Genomic DNA, 16860 nt, shown 5'->3' with positions numbered 1-16860 from the left:
TGATCACCAGGTAGCCTGCAACCTCCCACCAATTGGTGGACAATGGGACAAAGCACTAGGAGTTTGTCTGCCACTGATGAGCACCTGAGAACCCAGTTGTCAACCGTAGTCCACATGGACCTTAAGATTCTCAAAATTATTTTCACTCTTTCCCTCATTAAAGGGAGTAGAAAAGAGCAAGAGTCCAGTAGCACCTATAAGAATAACAAAATTTGTTATACCCACTGAGTCTCCCACCCATGGGACCATTTCAAATCAGAAGTCACAGGACTATCTAGGGTCAGATCCAAAGTGGTTCAAGAGGCCACCAAGCCCGATACCTATCAATGATATCAACATTCTATAATAATATAATAACAATAACATTCAATTTATATACTGCCCTTCAGGATGACTTAACACCCACTCAGCATGCTTTTATTATCCCCACAACAATTACATTCTAGGTATGAGAGTTCCAATCCAACCCCAATACAAAATTTGGATTCCAATCCATTTATTTTAGAGCTTACATAGTTTGGTGTGGGTATATGTTTGTTCGTGGAACCCACTATCCCATTTTCTCTTTGTTCTGATGGAAACATGTTGACTGGTTACCTCTACTTCCTGCAGTGTCCTGTGCATGTCTCACAGTGCTAATTTTATTATACAGTTGACCCCCACAGGGCTGAAAAATTGCACAATCATTGTGTTATAGCAATCATTTGCAACTGGAATTTGCTGTGTGTGTGTGTAATATCCAATAATGTGTGGATAGCATAATATCCAATAATGTGTGGATGCAGCCGATATAGAATATCCATACAAACAAAGGCAGGCTTTAACTGGCATGTTTCTTCATGAAGCCCCTTGAGGCTGACAATCTTTGTTAAGAAAATAGAACGAGGAAAGACATCAGAGAACCAATTTATAACGTGGGGCTGTGATTCACAGCCATAGTCTGCCACCACTCATAACTAAGGGCAGATGGGAAGGGCAATCTCTGTGCATTTGCAAACAGATTTTATAATAAGAGGCTGTCTGCCTTGATGTGTCGGGCTGTCCACAAGGAGCGCAAAAAGAATATCACAGAGTGTGACACAACGCAAAGCAACTCAAGGTGACATGTTTAGCTTCCCTGTGTTTTAAGGCATCACAGAAATATTTTGTGATCTGTGGATTTCTGAGCTTTCTGCAGGCTGTCTGAGCACTGATTTCAACTCAAGCATTTAAGACACTCGCTAATCCCACAAGCTGGTGATAGCATCTTTAGAGGATCTTCTTGGCCTCCACTGATTACTAGACATGGGCACGAACCAAAAAAAATTAATGATCCAGAGGATCGTGGTTCAGTGCAGACCACGATCCCGAATTCCCGAACAGCAACGAACATCTCCCATTTAGATTGCCCGTTCCCGAACCAAACCGTGGATCGTGGATCGTGGAGGCGAAAGCAGAGGGCGCCCCGCTGTTCCCTTCCCAGCGATACAGGAACGGTGGGTGATGCCGGTGCCGCTGGGCCTGGCGGGCATGGGGAGGAGGCGGGGGTCTCACTGCTCACTGGCGGCACCCCCCATGTGCCCGCCCGCCAGGCCAAAGTGGAGTGCCTTGGTATTCCCACCGAGGGCAGGAACGTGGTTGAGGCTGATGGCAGCCGTGCCTGGTGGGCTTCCATTGGAGTTTCCAGGGTGACAGAAGGAGGGCAAACAGAGCTCAGGCATTCCCCTGGCTCCGTTGCCAGAGGAATAGATTGCTGGCGCCTGACACCACTTGCCAGCCCAACTGTCCAGGAGGATAGTTAGGTGGATAGCTGTGTTTGTTTGCAGTGGAACAGCAGGACTTGAGCTTTTAGATACCAACAAGATTTTCAGAGTGTAAGCTTTTGAGAGTCAGAGCTCCCTTTAAAGGCTTGCACTCTGCAAATCATGTTGGTTTCTAAGGTGTCACAGAAGTCAAATCCTACTGTCAGGGCTTTTTCCCCTGAGGAAACAGGTGATGGTACTCAGGGTAGCGGTTGCCAGCACCTCTGGCAACTCCTGGCAGTAGGTGGCTACCCTGCCAACACATGCACAGGCACAAAGTGCACGTGCTCCTAGGACTGTGCAATGATGTCACTTCTGGGAAGTGACATCATTGTGCAGAGCATTGCTGCCTCCCAGGAACAACGTAATACAGAGGGCAGGGGAGGAGTCTTGTTATACAAGCAAGAGGCTCTTTAAATTTTAAAGCTGCAGCTTTAGCTGATCGACGGGGACTTCCCCACCATCCAGCTGAAGCAAGCCACCATGGGGTTGCAAAGTGCCCCTTTCCCTGCAGCTTGCAAGCCGCAGGGAAACAAGCTCTTTAAATTTTAAACCCCACAGCTTCAGCTGGCCTGAGGAGACTTCCCCACAGGCCAGCTGAAGCTGGGTTCCAAAGGGCTCCTTTCCCCATGGCGTGGAAGCTGCAGGGAAAGGGGCTCTTTAATTTTTTTATCTTCCACGGCTTCAGTTGGCCTGCAGAGACTTCCCCGCAGGCGAGCTGAAGCAAGCCAGTGTGGGTTGAAAAACTCCCCTTTCCTTGGCTTGTGCTGGGGCAGGCCAGCAGGAAAGCAGGCAGGCAGGATGCGGCTGTGGGAGTGCAGGAACAAGGAAGGGAAGGGCAGACTCACCATCTGGCTGGCCAGAAATCTCCTGCGCCACCCTGAGTACTCTGGGAGAGGCTCCCTTCTGCCTCAGGCCGGCGGGGGGGGGGGGAATCGCGGAAGTGGTCGTTGAGGCAGCCCCTCCTCAGCAAGCTGGGGTGCAGGGCCCACCCGTTTCCCTGCACGGAGGCTCAGTGTTCAGTTAAAGATCAGGAAGCCTTGGGCTGCATGCTGGGAGGAAATGGGATCAGGTGGAGGGGCTACCAGACACGTGATGACTTTGGAGAAGTACCAGAACGCCGTTCTGCCATGTTCTGGCTGGGGAAAAAAAGCCCTGCCTGCTGTTCAGAGAGTGTGACCTAGGCCTCCAACTGGCCAGCTGAGCAGCTGTGGGAGCCTCTGTGTTGCTGCTGACCAACTATAAGGGCATGTGGGAGTAGGGCGGGGAGAAGCAACACCAACAGGGAGAGCAACAGGCAAGAGGAGGGAAAACCATCTCTTGGAATCCAACTATCCTTTCCCTACTGTTTAGTGTTATTTAGCAAAGGAAAAGCTTGTTGAATAAAAATGCTTGTCAGTCATCTTACAATTTTAGCTTTCTGGTTCTAGCAGGAAGAACATGGATGGATAGTAGAACAGCAGGCATTGAGTTAATCACCTTATGACTGAACAGATCTGATCAGCAAGTCACTGAAGGAGAAAGAATCCCACAATGCTCAAGTATTCAGCAGTCAATTTTCATCCTGCAGTTTCATGTTCTGATGTTAAACATATATAAAACATTAGAAACAACACCTGTTATGCAAATAAATACAATGGGTTCTAGACAGCTGGGGCTGGGGAGGGCTGGTGGGGGAGTCTGAGAAGGACTGGTGGGGGGTCTGGGAAGGGCTAACAGGCAGGAGGGGTCTGGGAAGGGCTGGCAGGTATGGGGGCAAGGGGTCTGGGGAGGGTTAAGAGGCAGGAGGGGTCTCAGAAGGGCTGGCAGAGAGGGGGAAAGGGGGGTCTGGGGAGGGCTGAGAGGCCGGAGGGGTCTGGGAAGGGCTGGCAGGTATGGGGGCAAGGGGGACTTGGGAGAGCTAAGAGGCAGGAGAGGTCTGGAGAGGGTTGGCAGGTAGGGGGGCAAGGGGGTCTGAGGAGGGCTGAGATGCAGGGGGCGATGCGCCCACCACCCTGTGAGCCCCACTGGAGCTGGGGGCGCCACTCTCAGCAGAGATGGGGTGATAGGAATGGCGCACCGCGGCTCCACTGAGAGAGGCATGCCTCGGCTCTGGCGGGGCTCAGGGGCGACCAGCGCTTCACCCTTGTCCCATCTCCACCGAGAGAGGCGTGCCTCAGCTTCGACGTGGCTCAGGGCCGGCGGGCGCTTCGCCCCTGCCCCATCTCCGCTGAGAGAGGCATGCCTCAGCTCCAGCTCAGCTCAGGGCCAATGGCTGCTTCACCCCCGCCCCATCGCCCAGACTCCACCGGGGCTTGCAGGCGCGTTACTCTTCTTGCGCTGCCCTCCTCCTCCAGTTGGGCTACGTAGCGGCACCCTCCAGAGGCGGTGTTTCACGATGCAGTTTTGATCCTGGCGTGCCCGCTCAGGCGCACCAGGATAAATGTGAGTCGTCTGAAACCCGCTAAGATAATTATGTTATAGGATACCAAGACAAACAGGCACAGTGCACCTGGTAAATCTCATTGATTCATTTCTGAAAATGGTAACTAATGTAGACTGATACTTGCTGTGGAGAAGAGGTTAAATGTCTAGAGAGCAGCCTTTCTCCACACACCCAAATAAAAAACACTACCTACCAAATGACACGTCTTTTAAAAAACAAAATTAAATGATACGGAGACCTACATTTGACATTTTAAAACATGTAAACACCTGGTAACAGCTGCCACTAGGGAGGGAAAAATAACTCATCCAGTGCTGATTGCCACTGTATCTCAGTCTCTATGGAGAAAAGGGAAAGGAAATATTTATATCAAGTAATAGGCTGCTGAAAAGGCTGAAGTGTTTGGTCGTGTAGGAGAGAGGTCTGGAAGGCGTGGATGCAGGCAGTTCCATAAAATGGGCTGCTCTTGCGAGCTCGTGCTGCTGGCCGGGCCCCGTCCTGCTGCCACACCTTGGAAGCAGCCGCCAAGAGAGCAGGGGCACCCACGGCCTCGGCAGTGCTCCCGACTCCTATTGGCCTGGCCAGCAGCACGATCTTGCCCGTCGTCTGCCTCATTCTGCCAGGCTGAAGTGCAGCGACGGGACAGGGCCACAGCTGCGGGGAGGTGGTGAGGGGCTCTGCCCACGCTCCAGCACCTTGGCGCCTAAGCTGGGGAGCCGGTGTCTGCCTGGAACTGCCTCAGGTTAGTGGCAGCTTGGCCCAGCCGGGGAAGCAAGAGGTCACCCGGTGGCCACCTCACCCTGCCAGGCCAAGAGGAGCTGGGAAAGCTGCCGGGGCTGTGGCTGCCCGTTCCAATTGGCCCACATTAGAGCCAAGCTCTAATGTGTTATACTGACTGCTCTGCAAACTTCAATTGATTTCAATGAGCTTTTACCGGGAGAGTCAAGCTGCAAGTCAGACATGATGCCTACATGATGCCTATCTAAACGTGAGGGAAACTGACACGTGTCCAACTTGTGTCAGGCATCACTTGTAGCTTGGCTCTAAGATGCAGTGATTGACCCAAGATCATACAACAAATGTCAGAGTTAGGAAGAAAATGAAACGTGTGGTTGCTTGGTCCTGTTCCAACATTTTACTCATTCACCAGTGTGCCCCTCCCCAACCATTAGACACAGGAATGATACGAATTCTATACTCTAGGTCCAATCTAGTGCTCTGACCAATTTTGTTGGATTGACTGGCAGACTTCCAGGAAATGAATCCAGTTATACTGGAGAGGGCTTGGGTAGCTCTGACCATAATTATGCTTCAATTCATAGTTCAGTGCATTGTTAGGAACAGAGCACACCTGTGCTTCAGGGTTTGAACTGGCTACCTCTTAGTGAGAGCCAAGCTACAAGTGACGCCTGACACAGGTTGGACACTTGTCAGCTTCCCTCAAGTTTTGATGGGAAATGTAGGCATCCTGGTCTTGCAGCTGTAATGGAGAGCCAAGCTGCAAGACCAGGACGCCTACATTTCCCATCAAAACGTGAGGGAAACTGGCACGTGTCCAACTTGTGTCAGGCGTCACTTGTAGCTTGGCTCTAAGATGCAGTGATTGACCCAAGGTCATACATTGCAGCTGTAATGGAGAGCCAAGCTGCAAGACCAGGACGCCTACTTGAGGGAAGCTGACAAGTGTCCAACCTGTGTAAGACGTCACTTGTAGCTTGGCTCTCAGTGTCCAACTAGAATCTGGGCGACCCAGGTTTGAATCCCTACTTTGTCATGGAAGCTTGCTGGGTGACCTTGGGCCAGGCACACACTCTCGGCCAAACCTACCTCACAGGGTTGTTGTTGTTAGAATACAAAGGAGGAAAGGAGAATGATATAAGTAGCTTTGGGTCCCTGTTGGGGAGAAAGGTGGGGTATAAGAGAAATTAATCTTTAAACATAAAAGGTGAGCCATACTGGCAATGTCACCCTTTTATGTGGTGCAGGTGCAGCCTGGGCACCTGCGGGAAGGATGGCTCACCTCTCAGCCCTTTGCTGCTGAGATTAGCCAGTGGAGGGAAGGGTGCCCACCTGCAAAGCCTCCAGCCCCAGATCAGGGCAGCCAGGCAGCAGGACAGGCAGGTGTGCCTCCTGGCCCTTCGCTGCCTCAATTGCTGGTGGAGGAAAGGGCACTGCCTGCCAAGCCTCCGATCAGGACTAAGGAGAGGGGGCAATGCCTGGCCTGGTTGCCCTGCCCTCCCCCCACCAGATTGGGTTCAGTGGAGGCAACAATGCCTGGTCTGCCTGACCTGCCCTTTCTAGAGCCTGCTGTATTTTTCCCCTACAATGGGCTTTGTTCCTAGTAAATAACAAAACAACAACAACAACAACATTCGATTTATATGCTGCCCTTCAGGACAACTTAATGCCCACTCAGAGTGGTTTACAAATTGTGTTATTATTATCCTCACAACAATCACCCTGTGAGGTGGGTGGGGCTGAGAATGCTCCTAGAAGCTGTGACTGACCCAAGGTCACCCAGCTGGCTTCAAGCAGAGGAGTTGGGAATTAAACTTGGTTCTCCAGATTATAGGCCTGCCACTTTTAACAACTACACCAAATGTCCCAAGCAGAATTCATGTTGCTGTTTTAAAGAATAATCAGGGTTTGTATATTGCAGAACTTGTACTGGGTGCAAAATCCAGCATCCTGAGACTTTCTTCTCAATCTCTTTCTTTCAGGCATCTAGAGAAATCTCTGAAGTTAGCAGGATTTCTGGTGATCAGTTTTCCTTAATGCAGAACTTGGATTATCCTGGCACAAAATTTAAACTCACCCTTTTGTGACCTATGTGCATATGAACAAAGGAACAATTATATGTTAACAAATCCAAGTTAAGTGATCTTGTGGATACTCTTAATAGCAATCAAATCTGCAAATATCAGCAATGATTTCTCTCTCTCTCTCTCTCTCTCTCTCTCTCTCTCCCCCTGTCTAAGTCAACAGCCCAACTGATCCTTCTCCAAATAGGTCTGGCTGCTGTTGAGTGAATAAAATTACCTTCTAATCAAATGCATCATTAAAACTACAGACATTAGAGCTAGACACTGACAGCTTTATGAGTGAGACATTTAAAGTTAATTAGGATATAGTGCCTTTGTAGCTAGTATAGCACCAAGGGGGTAGTTCAACTGAAGCTAAACAATAGCGGTGTTCAATTCTCGGCTGCTGTCATTGCTGTCCGGGGCCATTTTTAGAGGACCCGGTGTGGTATTCATGCCTACATGAGCACACATTGAGCTAACCCTGCCAAATCCAGCTTGGCACCTCTGTCTGTACTCCCTCTAATGCAACCAGCTGGCAACTTTAGGCCAGTACATCTGGTGGAACTAGCAGGGGGAAATCCCATGCTGCAGCTTAGGAGAGCTTGAAAAGCCCGGTGTGGACATGACACTCGTCCCAGCCCTTGTTTTTGAGAAGCTGGGTAAATTAATAGGGAACAAAGAAGTCCGAACAAGCAAAAACCATTGATGCAACTCTCTTGAACTACCTTTAATGGAACCCCTAGATTCTGATGCCTGCTGTTCTCTCTTGCAGCTGGCACTTAAGGGCTGTTTATATTGTCAGGGCACTGAATGGCAAAATCCATTAGTATCTCCAGGCAAGCAAGTCATGCATTCTGGCTACAGGACAATTTGAAACCATTGAATAAGACTACAATAAAGAGGGAGAGAGAGAGAAAGAGCCAGGGCAAGAAATTTTGCAGATGTCCTGCTAAGGCATTGCTCCAAGAATTCTGTGATGACTTTGGCTTAGCTCCTCGGCCCTTGCCCCCAGCAGAAATAATGCTCAAGTATGTGCAAACTGTTCATATTTACATCTTATTACCCAGCATTTTGCAGTTTTCTTTCCACTCTCAACGTTTATTCACTAGGTTTCTCTTCTTCTCTTTCCTCATAGTAGCGATGGGGGAAGGGGAATGTAGTCAACAGTCCCCTTCCTCCATTGCTACTACTACAAGTCCTTTAGCATACCTCATTGTTAGGCGAGTAACTCCTCTTTCCTTATGCCCTTGTATCTTCTATCCTTTCATCTTTAGTTCCTCCTGCCTATTTTGCCCCTCTCTCAGAGCCAAGCTACAAGTGACGCCTTACACAGGTTGGACACTTGTCAGCTTCCCTCAAGTTCTGATGGGAAATGTAGGCGTCCTGGTTTTACAGCTTGGCTCTCCATTACAGCTGCAAGACCAGGATGCCTACATTTCCCATCAAAACTTGAGGGAAGCTGACCAGTGTCCAACCTGTGTCAGGCCTCACTTGTAGTTTGGCTCTCAGATCAGAGCAGTTCATCTAGAGATGCTTAGGATCTGTTTTATCAGTGACGACCAGAACTTTCTGCCTGCATGCTGCCTCTTGTGACATCAGCTCGGCCAGTCAGTGTTACAGAATTTAGTCTTTTCCATTCACATATTTAGTGAATTAAACATTGTAGGATAATAGAAAAACATCAATGAATTAAAAGTTGAGGTCCCACTAATATGCAAATGACACCCAGTTCCATTTTGAGTGCATCTGTGGAAGGTAATGAGCTGGATGGGGCCCAACAAACTGAAATTCAGTCCAGATAGGACTGAATTGCTTTGTCAATGACAAAGCCACTCCAGGACTGAGGAATCAGCCTGCCCCAGGTGAGATTGCACTCTCCTTGATGGAGTAGTTTTTGTAGCTTGGGGTCGCTGTTGCCTCCTGGCCTATTGTTGGAAACTCAGGTGTCTTCCATGACATGCAGCACCTTTTATCAGCTTTTGGTGATATGCCAGCTATGGCCATTCCTTGAAAAGAGCAACCTGGCCACAGTGATCCACATCAGACTGTTGTAATGCACTTGACATGGGGCTACCTTTGGAAACGGTTCGGAAACTTCAATTGGTCCAAAATGCAGCAGCCAAGCTATTGGGGGCTGGATACAGGGAGGGTATCAGCACAGCCCAAAAGAGCTGCACTGGTCTGTTTCTTGGCCCAGTTCAGATTGCTCATTCTACTCTTGTACTATGGAGTTTACCAGTAAGACCCTTTGCCCAGGCCCTGCATTCTGTGCCCTCTCCCGCAGAAGTAAGACCGATGGAAACCAGAGACGGAGCCTTTTCAATAGTGGTGCCATGCCTCTGAAGAACCCACCTTAAGCCTACCTGGCACCTGTTTTACTGTCCTTAGGCAACATGCTAACATTTCTTTTCACCCACGGTTTACTGAACGGTTCCATCTCTTAAAGCTGTTGCTAGATCTTTTGCGCTTTTTTAATGCTCCAGATGTGCATTTATGATAATAATTCTTACGATGCTATTTTTATCATTTTATTATATTGTTTTTAATTGTCAGCCACCTTGAACCAGTCTCTGGATATCCAGCATATGAATTTTCCAAAAAAAAACCAAACAAATGTTAAAAGAAGATAATTTTGCCGTTGCAAATTGCAAACACTTATGCCAAGAGCACAGTCTGAAAAGAACCCCATGGTAGATGAATCCATATATTGTGAAATAAGCTTGTGATGTGTGTGCATGTCCAATCTGAGAGCGAGACAATATCATCTGATCTTGAAGCCATCTAGCTTGGGAATGTCAAAGACTTGCCTCAAATGGCTGATTTCTTCACACACTCAATTTTTTTTTCTTCACAGCAATTACCTGGTGGATACTTTCGGTAACAAATGAATTTCCAAGAAATGCAATCTAACTATGCTGGGAGGATGGGAGAGAAAGAGGCGATGTGTGTCAGGTTGTTTGTTGCAGATTACTCGAGAAACAGTAGTTATTATGACATATTATTCATTTCCTCGTACAGATAACATAAAGAAAAACAAAAGCTAATTTTAATGTAGATGCCAAACATGTCTATCGTCTAGTCAATTCTGTTCATTGTTATGGCTGTCAGGGAGATTAATCTGAGCGCTTCTCATACAGTATTTACTCCAATGCAAGACTGAGGGTCCCCCCCCCCCCCGCAGGTATATCTTTAAAAAAAGAGGGGCCATCCTACATTTACATACAAGTTACAATTATGTCCAGTAAAAAAATGATTTTTTTTTCTTTTGGTGTATAGCAGGTTTTATGGGTGAGGGTTCTTTTACATTCAGAGTTCCCTTCCTTTTGAGTAAATACAGGTATTTGCTTACAGCTGTATTCTGAAAGCAAAATAAAAAACCACTCAAATTCCAGCTTTGATATCAACCACAACTCTGGGGCGGGGTGGGGGAAAGGAACAGCATCCCATAGAATCATAGAGTTGGAAGGGGCCATACAGACCATCATTTATGGCTGTGTAACTGGATGTGATACCACCATGTCACAGGGTACTCTGGGATTCCCTGAAACAATATGGTTTTTACTGCTTCTGGTTACACAACCTGAAATGATGTAATGGCATCATGAGACACCATGTTGATGAGTCTCCACCCCTCCAGTCTCCTGAGAACTGAACTGGCCATTTAACTAGCAAAATTGAGAAAGAAAATTTCACAGTGCCATCTTTTGTCAAGTTATTACAGTCCAAACCCACTGATTTCAATCAGCATAGACTTTGGCAGCATCAGTAAGTTTAGTGATCGGAGTCACTAATCTTAGTGGCACAGAAAATAGCCCTGCACCTCCCAAGGCAGATTTCACAGATCAATTGATGCAGAGTGGGGGAGGTCTCTCAGCCCTGTCAGGAATCTGCATTAGAAAATTTAATTATATCTGAAGTTTCGTAGTCTTTGCCTATGGTAGCTTCATCCACTTTTGCTTGCTGCAGAAGGACTGGAAGGAAGGGGCAGCTTGGAACAGGGCTGGATCTACAGTTGCTGGCACCCAGGGCAACCGAAGACTGGCCACTTGTGCGCACGCTCCTGGCACTGTGTGATGACGTCACTTCCGTGACGTCATCACGCAGGGTGGCACATGTCACCCCGCGGCAAGCCGGCTGTCCCAGCACGCCATGGAGCTGGCGGCAGCAGTGCAAGTGGCTGGGAGGCCGCCCGAGCCATCTGCCTGCCCTGCAGGACAGGGGGGGCGGCTTGCCATGCGCCCCCTGTCCTGCGGGGCAGGCAAATGGCATGAGTGGCCTCCCAGCCACCCATGCTGCCTCTCGCCTTCCCCACAGAGCCGGGGGCACACGGCAAGCGCACCCCCTGTCCTGCTGCCCACGCACTCCCAGGGCTGGCAGCTGCGGCCGGCGCCCACTCTTTGGTGACGCCAGGGGCAGACTACCCCCCTGCTCCCCCATCGATCTGGCCCTGGCTTGGAAAGTGAAATTGACCTCACTGGGGGAGTTCTAAAAGGAATTCTGGCTGTGACAGAATTCAGCACCTTCTACTGAGAAGAAACTCAGAAAAAAAAGACACTTTTGTGTACTGGGTAGTCTCTTTCCCTGCCAGGAAAGTGAAAAGGAGCTACAAACATGGCTGCTTGCAAGGTTCTAACAGTGGTGGTTTTCTTTAAAACAAAAACAGTGAATGAAAGCTGCTGGGACAGTAGTTGGTGAGATTTTGTAGATGGATTCATTGCCACTCTGGTGCATCATTGGCACTCCTTACTCGCTGACAAGGAAAGACAAGAAATGACAAACATTCTTGCTTATGGGGAATAAAATCTGTCACTCCCCATCTTGTAAGTATTAAATCATCAGATACCAAATTGCCGAATTATGCAGTGTTAGGTAGGGGAGAACACAAGGGAGAGGTGGAGAGGAGAGCAGGCATGTCCTCTCCTCAAAAAGGCATCTTTGCTATGTCATCAGGATAACAATTACTTGATTAAAAGATAGAAGGCTCCCGATGTTCATTACTAGATCGATTGCTTTTCTAATACATGTTGGCTGACTGCTGTGCCATGGCAGAGGGTGGAAGTCCTAGAATTTAATCTCAGGCATGACATGGAATTCAGTTCACTGACACAAACAAATCTAATGTGTAGACAATGTGGGCCATGAACGTGCTTCATGCATTGCTCAAATGCATAGACTTCTGCAGTCCTTGCTTCTGACTACTATGTGTCCTGGTTAATGCGGGAGTTGGGGTGATGAGCACCACCCCAAAATGGCTGTCAGAACAGGCAAAGCCTAACTCACAGGAGGCAGAGCCAAGTGAAATACCTCCCACCTTGTTAGGGTTGCCAGGTCAAGCTTGGCAATCGGTAGGACAGTTGGGGTGGGAGTGTAGGTATGTGTGATGTTGTTGATGTTGCCAACATCACCACTTCTGGGTAGAACCTAAAAATGACAGCGGTAGCTCTAGGAATCACTGCTACTCTATGGTAAAATCATAGAGTTTCTGGTGATTTCTAGAACTACCATTGTCACTTTGGGGTTGTATCTGGAAGTGTGCTGGCAACAAGGCCAGAGTCTTTTCTTAAAAAAAAAAATTCTCTGCCATCAGGCAATGGATCGAATCCCTGGGTAAGCCTACTCCTTGCTTTGCAAAAGAATTGCATGACAACCACAAATGCGGCCTTATTCAGAGTCTAGTCATTGGTCTGTCAAAGTTACTATTTTCTCTACTTTGGTTGGAAGCATGGCCCTGCCACTGGGAGAGCAGCAAGCCTGGAGAAGAGGGGGGCGGGGGTTCTCCACTAATCTCCACTCATGGAACAGCCCAGCTCCCTAAATTCTAAGACCAGAACAAATTTCCCTCTCTACTTTGCAAAAGAAGCTCATAGCAACAGCCAGTCAGGGCCTAAAGGGAAAATGAAACCACACACTGAAAAGAAAGCCCAGGTGCTTACCGGTCTTTTTGATTCTTCAGTGGCTGTGGCTGCTTTTGCAGCCACAGAAAGCCCTTTCATTTGAATGAGGGCAGCTAATAACAAGTCCTGCCTTACAAAGGTCCTGCTCTTTCAAAAAAGCTTGGCAAGTGCCAGAGGAAGTAGTGGTGGGTGCCATAGTGGCCATAGGCACCATGTTGAGGAACCCTGACGCAATGTCCACCTAGAGGCTGTGTTTCCTTGGGATCTCTGCATATAATCAGCACACTAGAAAAATGAAAAATTCTATTACTGACATCATTCTATTATTGACAGACATTTTCCTCCTCGTTTCTAAATTCGCCTCCCAGGGACAAGCAATGCGATGTTATTTCAGAGGCTTCTGCCCTTCGCTAGGTTGCATCTCGGTTTTAACCTCACAAATTTACTTTTGCTGCAATAAACAGCTGCCAAATAATTTGATCCGTAAAGGCAAGAGGCAAGGACCCTTTCTGCCTCTGGATGTAATCACACAATTCAAAGCCCCTGCGAGCAAACCTCATTGCAAACGCTTTCAGCTCAGTGGGGGTGAAACCAAGCTGAATGGACAGAGGACAGTTTGAACATACCAGGCAGAGGGCAGATGTGATGATGATGGGAAAGTAATTAGAAGCAATTATTGGCAGACGCTGTCATGTGGAAACACTTGCATTGTTTAAATGCTGCTGACCCACTGTGCATATCCCTTTGCATTCAGATTGTTCGTGCCTTGTCCTTTTTTTGATTCAAACTGCATGCTTTGAAATGTATTACAACCAGAGAGACTGGGTTGCTCCAGATACTGGAAGCAAGGGCCCAAGCCATGCCATAATAGGATTGGGGCTTTGGGTCTGATCTTTTTGAGATTTACGAAAAGCAAAGATTTGCAATTAGTGCAGAATCTTAACAATGGGATCTGGAGAGTAGAGACAGGCACGAACCGGAAAAAACCCGAACCATGTGGTTTGTGGTTCATCAAATTTCATGAACCATGAACTTTCACGAACCTGCCCCCTGGTTCACGAACCGGTTCATTTGGTTTGTGAAAACATCACATCCAGGTCAGAAAATCATCACTTCCGGGTCAGCAGAAGGTCACTTCTGGGTCAGCAGAAGTTTGCAGGAAGTCCATCCCCTGTTGCCTGGGAAACTGATTGATCAGCACCAGGCTGTCTGCAGTGACGAACCAAAAAATGAACCAAATGAACTAGCCTAAAGTTCGTGGTGGTTCATCAGAAATGGGATCTGACGAACCACTGGTTCACAAACCATGAACCCACCTGCTTCATCATGAATTTTGGTTCGTGCCCATCTCTACTGGAGAGTCTTCTGATGAGAGATTTCAGTGGGATCCATCAAAATTTGCCACAGTTCTTTCAGTTTCAGCCTGAAGAACTGTGACATGCTTTAGCCTAGACAATACAGTCTCGTTCTGGGAGCCTTTCATACTTTTACTTTGAGAAGTGGGAAGCAAGAGTTGGTGAGTTTTCCTGTTGCCTCGGGGATCTACAGATGTTCCAATGTAATTGAGAATTTGGACAAAATTATCCATCATTGGTTGCTCTGACCCCAATGGCTGGGAGAAGTACCCACATGATTTGAGCTAACCAAGTAATCGAGGCATCCATCCATTAATGTTGTGACATTACTTTAGCAGAGAAGGCCTGCAACAACAATCATGCATCCAAGGTTGCTGTATAAAACTGCCAACTCTTTCATGATGATTCAAGCATAGTTTTGAGCTGTGATTGCTACTACAGTTTATGAAATTGTTGGTAAACTCTTAAACCAATCCATCATTTGTGTGAGTGGCCAAGTGGGTTGTGGAAGGGACATCTTTGCTGGAGAAGAACATCAGAAGAGCCCTGCTGGATCAGTCTAGTGGCCCATCTCGTCCGGCATCCTGTCTCACACAGTGGTCAAACAGTTACTCTGGCGGGCCATCAGCAAGGAATAGAGGCTGAGGCCTTCCCCTGATGCTGCCTCCTGGCACTGGTATTCAGAGATTTACTGCCTCTGTATGTAGAGGTTCCCTTTAGTCACCTTGGCTAGTAGCCACTGATAGACCTATTCTTCATGAATTTGTCTAATCCCCTTTTAAATCTGTCTAGTAGATAAGCTTTACTACCTCTTGGCACTGTTTTTATGTGCAGGCTAGCATAAACAAAGCCAGCAATAAAAATGGGCTGGTTTAGAGCAGTGTTGCCCAAAACACTGGTGGCTGAGTTAGACCACTTGTTAGCAGCAACATGCACTATGAGCCAGGGCAATTTTATCTGATGTAGACTAGCTATTAATAAATTAGTTTAACCCACATATTGTGTCTTCATCTGAAGTACTGTCTCGAAAACTCATCTTCTTCCCACAGTTCAAGACATCAGGCAAAGGACAGAGGAATCTATCTTGGCTCCCTTCAAAATCCCATTGATATTTTGAGCATGGAAGAATCTATAGGTTTTGCTTTGAATTTTGCATTTTATGAAATTCTTGCAACAACTGTTATTAAAGCATTTATAACCTTCCTCTCCAGAATCTGATAGACTCTGGATCCAAACTTAAACAAGCAATAGTACAATCTTAAAACAAGGCAGGGCTTTTTTTTCAGTGGGAACACAGTGGAATGGAGTTCCGGCACCTCTTGTGTCCAGTGGCCCTGCCCCCCTATCTCCAGACAAAGATCTGTTCCCGTAGAGGAAATGGGGACCCGTGTGTTTCTCCCTCATTTCCCTCCAGAGTTCCACCACCTCTTCCCAGAAAAAAGCCCTGTATAGACGTAAAGCTATAAATATAACAATTCCACAAAACAAAACTCAGCGATGAAACCTTCCCACTCTTGTGATGAAACGGCAGTCACTAAAACCAGCAGCATAAAACGATCAAACATAAAAGCAATATATAAATGCACCAGCAAGCAAGGGAACAGTGCCAGATCAGTGAAATGGCAGGAAGATGGGATAACATGTTCATTAAAAACTTGGGTCGGCAGAAATGTTTTAGCCTGGCACATAAAAGCTAATGGAGAAGGTTCCAGGTGAACTTGAGTTGGGAAGGCGTTCCATAGCTGAGACTGCCACCATGCAGAAAGCCCTGACCTTGGTTGCCACTTGCCTCATTTGGAGGGGCAAAGAGAGCAGAAACTGTGGTGGACCTTAATTGGTCAGCTGGACAGCACAGGAGAAGGCTCTAACCCAGGTAGTTTATTGCTTTACGGAAGGGTCCCATCTCATCCATGGAGAACATGACTCATAAGCCTTCATTTCTGCTCACAGGAGAGTGAGAAAACCATTTGTTTTTAAAAAATCTTTTAATAAAATTTATGTTAAAAAAAACACCATCCCAGATCTTCTACCCACTGGGGTTTCTCTCTCACCCTCTCCTCCCAAATTTGCCCCACCCCCCTCTCTGGGTATTGCCACACCTACAAAGTCTATAGTTAAAGGGAATTCTCTGCCCACAGGCTTGAACACAGGCTCTTTGCCACCATGCCCTTCAATGCTGTCCTGAGGGGTAAGACCAGGGTTTTTTTCTGGGAAAAGAGGTGGTGGAACTCAGTGGGTTGCCCTCAGAGAAAATGGTCACATGGCTGGTAGCCCCGCCCCCTGATCTCCAGACAGAAGGGAGTTTAGATTGCCCTCCGTGCCACTCAGCGGCACGGAGGGCAATCTAAACTCCCCTCTGTCTGGAGATTAGGGGGTGGGGCCACCCGCCATGTGACCATTTTCAAGAGGTTCTGGAACTCCATTCCCCCGTGTTCCCCCTGAGAAAAAGCTCCGGGTAAGACAAATGCAACCCCCTTCCCCCTTGATTTCATAAGCATGGATAGAACAGGGGGGTTAACATGGTTCAAAGAGACCAGATTGACCACATTTAAAAGGAAAGAAAATGTATCAGTAAAAAAATAAGAAGTGCACACAGCATTT

Source organism: Eublepharis macularius, chromosome 14 (genome assembly GCF_028583425.1).
Source record: "Eublepharis macularius isolate TG4126 chromosome 14, MPM_Emac_v1.0, whole genome shotgun sequence".
NCBI classification, from domain to species: domain Eukaryota; kingdom Metazoa; phylum Chordata; class Lepidosauria; order Squamata; family Eublepharidae; genus Eublepharis; species Eublepharis macularius.
The sequence above is the reverse complement of the archived record's forward strand: the minus strand, read 5'-3'. Positions refer to the sequence as shown.